Source organism: Lissotriton vulgaris, chromosome 1_1, assembly GCF_964263255.1.
Source record: "Lissotriton vulgaris chromosome 1_1, aLisVul1.2, whole genome shotgun sequence".
Classification (NCBI taxonomy): Eukaryota; Metazoa; Chordata; class Amphibia; order Caudata; family Salamandridae; genus Lissotriton; species Lissotriton vulgaris.
In genome coordinates, this window is record NC_141685.1 from 92580655 (window position 1) to 92594755 (window position 14101).

At 47.6% G+C, this 14101-nt stretch overlaps 1 long non-coding RNA gene across 1 annotated transcript in view; it reads left to right on the top strand.

The window, feature by feature from the left end:
• The first annotated feature begins 7404 nt into the window (after window positions 1–7404).
• Window positions 7405–14101, top strand: part of LOC147737521 (uncharacterized) — a 53553-nt gene continuing 46856 nt past the window's right edge. Inside the window, exon 1 of the long non-coding RNA XR_015299436.1 lies at window positions 7405–7476. This is a non-coding gene — a long non-coding RNA (uncharacterized LOC147737521). The remainder of the gene's footprint in view (window positions 7477–14101) is intronic.

Here is a 14101-nt window from a genome sequence, read left to right on the forward strand (position 1 = left end):
GCCAACTGGACTATGAAACACCCTCTACGCCGGAACCACAGCCAAATTACAGAAAAAACTCCAACGCATCCAAAACGCTTCAGCCAGACTCATATTGGACATCCCTCGCCAAGCTCACATTACCGGTCACCTGAAAGACCTCCACTGGCTTCCCGTCAACAAGAGAATAACGTTCCGTCTCCTCACCCACGCACACAAGGCCCTTTACAAACTAGGACCCGAATGCCTCAACACACGACTGTCCTTCTACACACCCACCCGCCAACTAAGATCCTCCAATCAAGCCCTCGCCGCAGTTCCGCGCATCCACAGATCCACCATGGGAGGAAGATCCTTCTCCTACTTGGCGGCCAAGACCTGGAATTCTCTCCCCACTCACCTCCGCCTTACGCAAAACCACATTTCCTTCAGAAAGGAACTTAAAACCTGGCTTTTCGATAAATAATGCACCCCCTCCCCCAAGCGCCTTAAGACCCTCTGGGTGAGTAGTGCGCTATACAAATCCCTGAACTTGAACTTGAACTTGGTGCAAAAGACAATTAAAATAGTAAAGTACAGATCATATGTATCATAGTTGTATTCCCAAAGGTACTTGTGCCCCTTATATGTTTATCACAGTAACAATTAAAAAAGGAAATAATAAGAACTACTACAAACAAAATACATTATAAAATATTAAATACTATATACAATAAAACGTTTCGGCGATTCAGACCTGCAATACTCAATTAATGTTCTTTTATCCTCTATTGCAGAATCCTAGTTAAAATTTCAAACCCTTCTTCATTCTTATATAGTTGATATCCAATAAAAATCTAGAAACTCCAAATACAGTAAGCTGGGTGTTATCTGTTTTTAAAATGCGTAACATATCATTATATCTCCTGACACCCATATTCCTGCCCAACGGACTCTAAGGGCTAAATCTTGGACCTAGTTATTTCTAAAGCAGGCATGCTTCCCATCACTACCCCTATTCATGTAGACTGGTCTGGCCACCTCCTCATCCCATTCTCTATTCAACTATCACACTCTATAACAGTTGGCCAACCCAAGAGGGCTAGCTCCTGGTTCTGTGATGTTAAAAATATCGATGTTGGTCCCCTCTGTGAATCAGCTTTGTTATCACTTCCAATGCTAGACCCGAACCTAGATGTTGACGATCTCACCTCCCAATGCCTCACAGTTCTTGCAGATGAAATCAATAACGTTGCTCCACTCAAAAGCAAAAGGTTAAGGCCCACCCCCTCAGCATCTTGGTACAACAAATCCCTCTATGAAGAAAGGAAGCAGCTAAGATTCCTGGAGAAACAATGGAGGCAAGTGCCCTCCACCGATAACTTGTCCACGCTTCGCTCCGCAAGATCCAAGTACCACAAACACATCTTCCTTGGGAAAGCGGCGCACTTCAAAACCCTCCTTGACTCAGCCAAAAATAGACCCAAAAAACTATTCGATCTCATCAAGATTCCTGACTGCTCTCCCCCATCCTCCAAGTAGGAGGATTCTGCAAAGAGAGCAGCGGATTTTGCTATATTCTTCAACGAAAAAGTGAAATCACTTGTGGATCAGGTCGCTCATCCTACCCCTCCAGAGGAGTGCAAATCCTTAGCCATTCAGCAAAACTTTGACCCCCTATCTGAAGATGCCCTTCTCAAGTGCATCCGTGAAACAAAGCCCTCCAAACAGCATCTGGACCCCATCCCCAGTGCCATTGCCATTGACTTTTATACCCTTTCCCTCTCCTACTGGACCACTCTGGTCAACCTCTCCCTCTATCAAGGCTCCCTTCCTGTCTCCTTCAAAACTGGGCAGGTCACCCTGCTTCTTAAAAAACCAACTGCTGATGCGTCTGACCACAACAACTTCCGCCCCATCACTAACTTACCCTTTCTTGCGAAGATTACAGAAAGATGTGTAGCGAAACAACTCTCTCGTCATATCAAGGACAATGATCTTCTTGACAATTTCCAGTCTGGCTTCATTCAAAACTGCAGCACTGAAACAGCCCTACTGCAAGTGGTTGATGACGCGATGAGGATCCTCGACTCGGGGGGTCCTGTCTTCTAATTCTCCTCGACCTTTCTGCAGCCTTTGACACTGTCAATCACAACACCCTCCTCAACATTCTTAAACAGAGAATGGGCATGGAGGGCACTGTGCTTAAATGGTTTGCCTCCTTCCTCTCTGATAGATCCCAAATGATCAAAATAGCAAACAGTCTTTCATCTCCTGTGGCGGTAGGTCAAGGTGTTCCTCAAGGCTCTATACTTGCACCCACATTGTTCAACCTCTATTTAGAACCACTAGGAAATCTCCTAAGTAAAACCGGGATCCACTATCATCTCTATGCTGATGACACTCAAATCTACCTCAAGGTTGCCTCCACTCACAATCTCTCTATCCTAAGCTCTACTCTCGACTCCATTCATAACTGGATGTTTACTCATCAACTGATTCTGAATCCCTCCAAAACCGAATTCCTCCTCTTCTCCTCTTCAATCTCTCCTCCCCCGGTGCAATCATGGATGGATCAGTTGAATCTACTTAACACTAAACCCATCATTGCCGACAGCGCAAAATCCCTGGGTGTCATTCTTGACAAAAAACTCAATCTAACCCCCAACATCAATTCCGTTGCAAAGTCTGCTCGATACCATCTGCGCCTTCTTTGGGGAATCCGTCGCTTCTTCCCGGAGCAGGACCTTATAACCCTGGTGCAAACGCTGGTCCTCTCCAGACTTGACTACTGCAATTCTCTTCTTACTGGCCTCCCCAAATCCCACTTGTCCCCCCTTAAATCTGTTTTCCATTCAGCAGCTCGTTTCATTTATGGGGCCAAAAGAAGCGACCACATCACACCGATGCTATCCACCCTCCGCTGGCTTCCAATCGAGGCTAGAGCTATCTACAAGACTGCTTGTATCACCCACAAAGCCTTGCACTTCTCCTCTCCTCGCTACCTGATGAATAAACTGAAACTCTCTGGAGGCTCTAGACCATCAGGTAATGCGGAAAATCTTCTGCTTGAACCTACCACTTTCAAGAAGGAAAGAACGATGGCACAATCCTTTTCAGGCAACGCGGTGAGAATCTGGAACTCCCTTCCGCCGCAGCTCCGGACCACCACCTCCTCCCAGGCCTTCAAAACTAACCTCAAAGTTATCCTCCTTCAAAGACACTTTCAAATGTAATCCATGCCCTCTCTATTATCTGAAGGAAGCCCTTCCATTATAGAAAAATCTACTTTACATGACTATGGACGCTTCCCTAACAGAAGCGATTGTCCCTAATGAATGGAAGCACGCAATGGTGGTACCATTATTAAAAAAGGCCAACGCAGACCCCAATAATCCTTCCAATTTCCGCCCTATCTCTTTGCTCTCTTGCTTTTCCAAGATTCTGGAGAAACATGTTAATTCTTTGCTTAACTCCTTTGTTGAATCCACCAATTTTCTTCATGGTTCTCAATCCAGGTTCAGGGCTGGCTTCTCCACGGAAACAACTCTCCTTGGCGTGTCAGAAACCATCAGACGCCAAGTGGATAATGGTGAGACGGTGGCACTCATTCTGCTTGACTTGAGTGCCGCTTTTGACACCGTCTCCCATTCCATCTTATTGTCCACCCTGGAGGCACTCGGTGTCGGCGGTACCGCTCTGGCCTGGATCGCTAATTTTCTGTCTGATCGCATGTTTCAAGTCTTTTCTTCCACATCTGTTTCATCTACTCTCCCTTCCTCTCACGGTGTCCCCCAGGGGTCTATCCTTAGTCCCCTTTTCTTTAACCTGTATGTGAGGCCTCTTGCTTTCCTGGCGGAACAGGCTGGCCTCACAATTTATTCCTATGCTGATGACACCCAAGTCATCTACTCTCTTTCCACCAATAAAAACCTCCCATCTTCCTCTCTCCAAGTTGGGCTGAAACATATCTCGGACTGGATGCTGAAGCACAAACTGAAACGCCTTTCTTTAAGCTATACAAATAGGACCACGCTGGAAACCATTATACATGTCACTTGTGGCTGTATAAATGAGTGGAGATAATAACAACTATCTGTGGCCTATTCAGAAAATAACTAGCTGGATTCTGAGTACAGCATAAACAAATCCGAATTTCTATTTCACTTGTCACTATTTTTCTTTTGAGGCTTGCACCCTTCTCATCACAATCACTATTTCTTTCTCTTTTTTCTGCACCTCTTTTAGAAGCTGATTGCTCTTCTTTTTACCGTTAGTCCGAATTGTATATAAAAATGTATATATATTCAATTATTGAGTTTTAATGGAGTGAAACATTAAACTCCGAACTGTTTCGAATAATACTTTGGTTTGTCCTGTTTGGCCCAGACACCTCTCTCTGGGGCCCACACCATTGGCCTCCGGAGATGGGTCCTCTACCCATTCCATCTGTGTCTGCCCGCAATCTTGGTGTGATCTTCGACAACCAACTTACTTTCAAACAACATGCTGTGAAAGTCTCAGCCACCTGTACCACCATCATCAGATGGCTGAGAAAGATCACCTGGATGCTGCCTGCGGACACCTTGAGGACTGTAGTCCAGGCTCTTGTCATCTCACGCCTGGACTATGGAAACATCCTGCTCCTAGGTGCCGCTAAAGAGGTAATTAAGAAGTACCAGGTGGTACAGAATATGGCTGTCCGCCTGATCTGTCACCTTCCTGCCAGATCCTCGGTCGCTCACCATATGCGGAATCTGCACTGGTTGCGGATTGAAAGCAGAGTCAACTTCAAAGCACTCTGCTACATGCACAAAATCATGACTGGTAGAGCCCCTCGCTATCTCTCTGCTCTGGTGCAGCAATATATTCCCCCCCCGTACACTCAGGTCCTCGACGCAGAATAAATTTAAGATTCCGCGCACCAACAGAGCCAAGATGGGAGGACGCTCGTTTTCCCTGCTGGCTCCATCCTTATGGAATTCCCTTCCTCAATCTCTGCGCACGGAATTGTGCTTTCTGAAATTCCGTAAGGGAATAAAAACTTGGCTCTTCAACAACTAACATTATGATCTGATGCTCCTCCCTCCCTCTCATCGTTTAGTTTGCCCTAGCGCCGGGAAACCTCCGGGTAGCTGCGCGCTTAATAAATGTAATTATATATATGGAAGTGTCTTCCCAGTGTGTTCTTGTGGTTTGAGAGTCTGCCATTTATTGCAGTATTTTCTTTCTATCTGTGTTTTGTACTCGTGTGTAACATGCACCCGTCACTTTCTCTTGTAACACACTGTCTTCTACCTATTACATTTGTTTATTTTCGATACCTGCACAAGTGCCACATTGCCTACATAACGTTTGTTCTTGTGCTTGAGTGTCCTCCGTATATCGCAGTATTATACCTCTACTTGTACTTCCTACGCTTTTGTACCCTGCACACGTCACTTTTTCCTCATGTGATGCACCACTTGCTTCCTCTTGTATTTTGTTGGCTCACGATTGTCATTTTTGCTTCATTTAATGTAACGTTTGCTTTTGTATTTTGTTCACTTGTAATGTTCTCATGTATCAGTTCTGTTCCTATTGTGAAGCGCTCTGACGCCTTCGGGTAAAGTCCGCGCTATATAAAAACGCACAAATAAATAAATAAATAAAGTCTGTGCTTGCTGTGATTGAGATTGTGTTCCTTTTGCCTGCGAAGTAGTGTGGCTCACTGGTTAGAGGCGGCAGACCCGAGAGCAGAGGACGGCCCGGACCAGGGTTCGATTCCCGGCGCGGCAGGTTTCTGGACCAGGGTCAGCGGACTTGATAATTCTCTCGCCTCGGTGCCCACTCTGATCAGCGATCACACTCGGCAACTCTGGGCATTAGCTTGCCTCATCTTCACTAACGGCCCCACCAGACCGCCGGGGATGCCTGGTCTCACCCAGGAGATACCCATTAAGGGACCATCTCTCAGGGAAGCCAGGAAGGGTTTCGCAGCGGTCGAAGCGCCTTGGGACCCTACGGGTAAGTAGTGCGCTATATAAATGCCAATACATACATTCTATGGCCTGCTATTTTTATTTGTTCCATCCTGTAACAGTTCTCTCATGTAACGTAACTGGTTCTATTGGGTCTATTGTAGGGTGCTCTGACACCTTCGGGTAAAGTCCGCGCTTTATAAGAATGCATTAAATAAATTACCTCACCTGGGGTTTAATGAGGGTGCTGTGCTCTCTGTTGTGGGTCGGGTTAAAAGAGGACCTGTGGATGAAAAACTGCGCATGTGCTGGGGACAGACAGCGCTTCCCACAGCGCGGGCTAAAGAGGCATTGGATTAAGTACGCATGCGCTGAGAACAGACACTGACTCCTTCTGCGGAGCGAGGGCCTGATGGATGACCAACTGCGCATGGGCTGAGGACAGACATCGATGTTACTACAATCCAATTGCAGAAGTCGGTGCAAGAAAGATTTCTTCATGTAGTTCACAGCACAGGCCCCGACAGCACGGAGCGCAGTAAAGGACTACAGCTCAGAGCCAGCACAGGTGGGACGGGGTCCGAGCAGAGACACAAAGAAGCACAAGAATAACAGTGTCCGCGCAGGGACACAATGAATGATATACAACCGCCTGCCGCCGCGGAGCGCGAGGCGCCTCGCGCCACAGCACAGGGTGAGAAGTATTTATATGCAAAGCTCCTCGGTCCGCTCCTCTGAGGGAGGTGTCTTTCCTCTGCGCATGCGCAGTGAGGCTGAGCGTCCTCAGTCCACGGCAGTTCACAGTCCGTACCCCATGCAAGGTCCTAACTCGGCGTAGGACGTAGTGTCTTCGCTCCGCACGTGCGCCGCTGTGACGCGCGGTCCTGCGCGTGCCCAGCAGTGAGACGCTTTGTTTTGATTTGTTGAGCTCGCGCGTGACTCGGAGGGGGAATAACACACCGGGCCCCACTCCTCCCAGGCAGCCGGGCCCCCGGTGCCTCCCTCCCCGCAGACCCTGCAGCCCCCACTGAGCGGGGCTCAAGCAGAGGTGAGGGTGGCCTCTGACCCCAGGGTGACTCTCGAGCACGGGGGCATCTTCAGGACACTGAGAGGCAACATTCAGGGCAGGGGCTGTGCAGTGCTTTCCAGACTCTGAACTGTTTCATACATTTGTGACTTAAGAAAAGAAAGTGCATTCACAATGAATAGTTCCACCATCTTTATAAAACAGTGTACATATGCAAGCATAGAACAACTGTATGTAGCGTTTTCCTACTTTGCTTTCCCGTGTGTGTGTGTCTGTGTGTCTGTTGGTCTCTGTGTGTCTGTCTCCCATTCCCTGTAGGGAGAGTATGTAGCTCCCCGTTGTAGAAGAGTCGGTCAAGAAGGAGCACACTGAATTGAATAATTTCTTGGTATGCACTTTTTATTAGTATTACAGGAAATCACAATGATTGATTGTCTCTGTTATATTCTTCTTTCCCACAGGGTCTTCCTCTTCAGTCCCTTAGGTGAGCCTCGGCCTCCGTCGTCCCTCGGACAGAAGGAAAAGACTCAGGTAAGTGTTTTTGCTTTATGGTTTAGTCAAGGGAGGATGTGAGGGATAAATAATAACTATGAATAAATGTGAAGGGAGGGGTAGAGGTTGGAGCAACCAAAAGAAAAAGAGTAGCCGATGATTTCTGCTCTTGTCTTTCTTTTCCGTCTCACTTATTTCCTTTTCCCTGGGTCCCTTTCACCCCTCCGCCTCCCCTCCCATCCCTCTCTGACTCAGCCCCTTTCCAAAAGCCCCATAGACGCCCACGCACCTTTTAGAGTCACGTCACTCCGGGGCCGTGGCGTGGTGACTCCACGTCCTTCAGTGAGGTCTGGTCTCGTTCTGTTTCGACTTTCCCTCGCCAACAAGCTGTGACCTCCCCAAGGCTCCAGTTCTCTCTCTCGGAAGGCTGTTCGGTGTTCTCCGTTCCCTGCTGGTTTCTCCGCCTTAGGTTATGGCTCACTTGAGCTCGTGGAATGCCTTTCTGGCGGCTTGGGGAGGATTTACCAAGTTTTAGTTCCTTTTCTCTTTCTTCAGTAGGTCGGTTAGTGGTGCTGCTATTTCAGAATAATTGGGTTTAAACCGGCAGTAGTAGCCTTGTAAGCCCGAAAAGGATCTAATGCCTTTTTTGGTGGTAGGGAAGGGGGTGTCTAAGACTGCTCTCAATTTCTCTTGTTGCAGAGCCATAAATAGCCCAAATATTTGACTTTGGTAAAGTTTATCCTGGTCTTTTTGGAGTTCACGTGGAGCCCTGCAGTCCTAAGTGCTTTGAATATCTTCCCACAATGAACGAGATGTAGTTCCCAGTTAGGGCTAAATATTATGATATCGTCTATGAAGGCTACGGAGTACTCTTGATGTTGGGAGCAAACTTTGTTCATAAGTCTTTGGAACGTCGCTGGTGCTCTGTGTAACCCAAAAGGCAGTGCAGTAAACTCATATAGCCCATTAGAGGTGCTAAAGGCGTTTTTTTCTTGGTCTTCCTGTTTAAGTGGTACCTGCTAATAGTCTTTTGTAAGATCGAATGTGGTTATATATTGGGCTAAGGCTAATTTCTCGATTCATCGACTCTTGGTAATGGGTATAAGTGAAATTTCGAGATGGCATTGACTGCTCGGACGTTTATACAAAAACGGATGGAACCATCAGGTTTCAGAACTATGACAATGCGGGAGACCAGTTACTGCTGGAAGGTTTTATGACTCCTAGTTGTAACATGCTCTCTATTTCGGCAGGAACTGCGTCCCGCCTAACGCCTGATATTCTGTATGGGCGTTGTTTTATTACGTTATTTTGTGGGGTAACAATGGCATGCTCGAGTATTGTTGATTTTCCCAGGAGGTCGGAAAAGATGGAGGAGAATGACTCTAAGAGGGTCTGCAGAGACACTATTTGTTCCTCTGTTAGATGTTTGTTTATGGGCAATTTATTCAATGTTGAAGGAATGGGTTTTGAGTCAGACAAAACGTAATGGGTGTCTTTGGGGAGGGGTCCCAACCATTTCTTTAGTAGATTTATGTGGTATATCTGGGTTTTGGTTGAGGAAAGGCGTAACCGGTAAGAAGTGAGGCCTATCCTTTCAGCACCTTCATATGGTCCCTTCCATTCTGCCCGTTTTTGGCGTATAGAGGAAGGTAGGAATAGGAGCACCCAGTCATGGACCTGTAACTGTTGTCACCTCTTTCCTTTATTGTAAGACATCTGCTGGCTTCTTTGAGCTTTTTCTAGGTTTTTGTGAGCAAAATCTCGCAATTTCTGTATGCAGTTTCTTAGGCTTTGGGTGTATTCTAGATGGTGTTGTGTCTCTTCTTGTTTCTCTTGTTCCCACGCTTCTCTTGTCATTTCTAGCAAGGTTTGTGGCTGTCTCCCGTAAAGAAGTTCAAAGGGAGAACAACCCAAGCTTCTCTGAACCTGGCTTCAGATAACAAAGAGGGCGAGTGGCAACAACATGTCCCATTCTTTCCCTTCGGTGGTTAGCATTTTCTTCATGGTTAGTGTTGGACTTGGCCCTTCTGGCAGGTTCACCCCTAAACTTTTTGCTTTTAATGGTGACCTAGTGATGGTGATTTTGGGGTTCTGCGCACTTTCACTGTGTCCCAGTGGAAAGTGTGTGCGCACTCTGAGTGCGTGGAGTAAGGTTGGCTTGCCCTCCCATAGGAATGCATGGGGAATGTATGTGTCCCTGGTAGTTCCTGATGCGTGGGGTGTACAGGCTCGAGTCTGGTATGTGTGGACTCGTGTGATTGAATGCTGCGAAATGATGTAAGCGGCGTGTATGTGTCTAGTGTGGAAGTGCCACTTCTAGACATGGCTGTGTGTGTGCTGTAAAGGTGCTGGAGTTTGATTGGCTGGAGCTGGCTGGGATGCCAGGCTCCATGAGTCATGATGGGTCTGCCCGGGGGTGAGTGTGGAGATTAGCATGCTGATGGCTGGGGAGGAGTGCGCCTGGGTCCAGAATAGGGCTGGGCTTTCCCCACACAATGCTGGCTCCGCCCCCTGTGTTGCGTCTAATGACCCTAGCCTGCCTAGTGAATAGAGTGAGGGGCTGAGCACATCAAGGGTGCTCCCAGACCAGCTGGGACTTGTTCGTCCCCCACTCTGCACACAGACAAAGGATTTATTAGTATAAAAAGGGTCTGTGTCCCCTTGCATGTTGTTCTTTCCTGATCTTACTGAGGGGGGCTGCTGCTGCTGCTGGCGCCAGAAGGAACCACCACTTGGGACTGCCTTCCTGCCTGGAGGGCCCAGTGAGCTGGCCCCTGGCCCAGCCTTGGCCCCCCATCTTGCTGCATTCCATGGACTTTCTCTGGACTTGTGCTGTCCTCTAGCGCTTGGAGTGCTGGAATTGCCTCCTAGCGCTTGGGAGCACTTTATTTGCGCCTGGACGCACTTTATTTTCTGGTTATAGCGCTGGGAGCACTTTATTTTACCTCTAGCGCTGGGAGCGCTTTGTTGCTGGAGGCCGGTGCCCACCCACAACCATTCCCCCCAATCTGACCTGCACCTAGTCTTGCTCTGTGTGTTTTATAATACAGGAAGAGAAGACTTTATCCTTTCGATTTTAAGGCGCCACAATTTTAAACAATGCCAGGTGGCACGTTACTTCTTTAAATCTCTGCCTGATCCCTTTGTCTGTGGTAGCCACCTTTTTGTGGGCCTATATGAAAAGGAGAAAGGCGCGAGGTTGGTTTTAACTAACAATTATATGCAGAAATGAGTAATTTAATGTAAACTAACTGGATTCGGTCTATGAGGCACATGATGCACTTTATGGGATAAAATGTCCTGTAAAAAGTATTTGATGTTCTTTTTAGATAATTCTACTTGCTCTAGGGTTTTAACTTGCTATGAACTGGGGCTGGTTGCTGATCACTGATTTAAATTGTGCTTTTATGATCTGTATTTAAGAGATCAAATACAGATTTTATTGATTGATTGTTTGCATGTGTGTCTCAGAGTCTCACACCTCTGTGCTCCCTCTACCTGCTGCTTGGAGCTGCTGCTGCAGTGTCCCTGGCATGGCAGTGAGAATCCAAGGCTCGGGAGCAGTGTCTGTCCTCAGCGCATGCGCAGCTGTTAATACAAGGCCCTCTTGAAGGTGTCTGTCCTCAGCGCATGCGCAGTTGTTAATCCAAGGCCCTTCTTAGCTCGCGCTCCGCTGCGGGACGCAGTGCCTATCCCCAGCGCATGCGCAGTTGTTAACCCATCAAGACCTCTTTAACCCGCGCTCTTAGTTAAGTCCTGGGTTTTCAGTTTTTCTGAATGGAAGACAGTGTGGACGTTCCCAGTTGCGTCCCCTCTCGGTTGGACTCTCCAGGCCGTGCTTCCCCGTGGGCTGCTCAATTACACACTCTTTATGTTTCATGGGCTCCGCTATTCTCAGCGCATGCGCGGCCACAACAAGCAGACATCCTGTGCATGCGCACTTGTGACAAACTGAGTGTCCTGCGCATGCGCAGCTACAGATCATCATGGCGGCCCTTGTCCAGCGCACGCTTTGTTGTCATGTAGGGCCCTCGGTGTGTCCCCTCCACCAGGCCGACACTGCCCCCTCGAAACCACAAGAGAGGTAAGGGGAGACAAGGACTCGAGGCAGTGGTGGAAGAGCATTAACTTATGATTCCTGAGAGGGGGCGGGGCCTGTGGGTGTCAAGGCGGGGCCTGTGGCAGTGGGGGCGGGGCCTGTGGGTGTTGATGCTCCTCCTCTGCCCAGGGCGGGGTCAGTGAATGTGGGGGCGGGGCCTGTGTGGGGCAGGGCCTTTGGGTGTGAATGCTCCTACTCGGGCGGGGGCAGTGAATGTGGGGGCGGGGCTTGTGGGTGTGGTGTCTGTGGGGGCGGGGCCTGTGGCAGTGGGGGCGGGGTCTGTGAGTTGGGGGCAGGGCACATGGGCGTGGTCAGTGGCTGTGGGGGCGGGGTCAAAACAATACACCTACACAGCCTGGAGGCATTGACTGTTTCGTGTTCCTCACTGGAGACTAGTTTGTCCTTACGCTTCAACTCTGGAATGTGTTTTTTTGGAACCCTAATCGCTCCAACTTTAGTTTGTATCGTGTAATTTTTGGTGGATTTATACTCTGTAAAGATGTTACCATAATATCTAATCCTATAAACTTCGCTCTATTGTAAAGCGCTCTGACTCCGCTGGGTAAGGTATGCGCTATAAAAAATGCCTAAATAAATCCAATGCCCTGCGACCAGGCTGTTGGAGGCTCGTCGCGGCATTTGGGCTCCCAGTCACACGTCCTCAGGTCTGTAGACTAAAGACTGTTGCAGCTTGCAACTCAGAACTGGCAATTCTTCAGGCTCCGGCGGGCTGCTTTTGGAGGCTTCAGGCATGATTCTGAATGCCTCCGTAGTCCGCGAATCTCAAGCTGCACATTCTTACCTTTCTCCTGAGCCACCGCAACCACAGACTTTACCCACTTGCTGACCGCATCTATAAAATAAGTTTATGACACAAGTGTGTCCACATGAGCATCTTTTAATTTGGCTGATCTGGGGTTTGCAGCAAATATTTTTTTTAACCCTTGGATGCGTGCGTTGGCCAACAGCCGTCGCAAGCACTACCTCAGTAGTGCTGCGCACGTCCGTTAGCCGACACTGCCCCGCCTGCGCATTCGAACTCCCACACCGCAGCGGAATTGCCGCTGCAATAAACGGGTTAAAGCCATGCTCTTGTATTTACAATCAACAGAAGCTTGTGCAGTGAGGGCTGGTGCTGTTCCTGACCTCCCATTCATTTTGTGAAAGTGCCTGGACCAGTCTTCAGCGCGTTCCTTGCTCCCAAAAGGTGCTTCTCAGGCCCTAGACCCTTGCTGTGGTTCGGTGGGCTCCTATATCAAGCTTTTGAACTCTTCATGAGTGGAAATGAGCCCATTCGCACCGAAATCCCACTGCTCGCACGGAACTTCAGCACAAGCCCCTGCCGCCTATCTCCTTGCACGGAAAGCATCAATCGATCTGGAAGACCAACAACGTAAAGCTCCAGCCCGACCTTCTGCGACACCTGGTCTGCTCTTTGTGCCATATCCACCACCGCCATCAACTCTCTCCTTACTCCCTGCAACCCTCTCCAATGGGAACGGGGCTCTTGGCTCAAAACTTGAGAAGGTAAACCTTCAGCTGAACTAATCTGGGGCTCTATCTAATTCGCGCTCCATCGTGATCAGCGTGAATTTTTGACTTTAACCTAGTCCAGCATGACCAGATTGCCTCGGTTGACTCATTATGTTTTTAGGTGCTATAAAGAAGTTTATACTTTAAAAATTCATATCTCCGGTTATACTGATTGGATTTTTGTCTTTTGGGTTTCGATTTGTTGATTAAACTGAGCTCTATTTTTCTAACCTGGTGTTGATTTTGTGTGCTGTTTACGCTGTTTTACTGTTTGAAGTGTTGCACAAATATTTATACATTGCCTCTAAATTAAGCCTGACTGCTCTGTGCCAAGCTACCAGGGGGTTGACCACAGTTTAATTTGGGGTTTGCGTGTGCCTTATCCTGACTAGGATTGTCAAATTCTGAAAAGGAGCATACAGTTATTACTAGATTCTTTCATCAATTATGCTCAAGCATGTAATTAAATCTCATTTCCTTTGCAAACTATACAAAATATTATAAGATCCACCAAATCAGAAAATACAGCGCAGAGTCTTGAGATTTCTTTTTTTCAATATATTCTTTATTTGTACTCAAATGCATCAGCCCAGCCAACGTGTTTCGTCCAACATGGACTTCATCAGGGTTGAAATAGTCTTTTATAGAAGCTCACCAAGGTGCTATTTCTGTAATCAGATGTAGTATAGATATATAGGCAATCACCGTATCATTCATGATTGATTTAATTCCTTCGATCCATATTGAAATAGTTTTATTGGAGAACACCAAGTCGCTTATTCTTATTAAGAGATGCAATATCAATAAGCTGGTAATCACCATCGCATCCAGTCTTGATAAAATCATGATAGGATTATTGCCTTTGATAAGTCCTAGCATGTAGTCTCGTTGGGTATGCAAAGCCATCTATCCGATCTGATAGACAGACGGTCTTGCATGCAACGGTGATTGGCTATATATCTATCCTATATCTGATTACAGAAATTGCTCCTTGGTGAGCTTCCTTGCACCTGCTTCACTAATGATTGC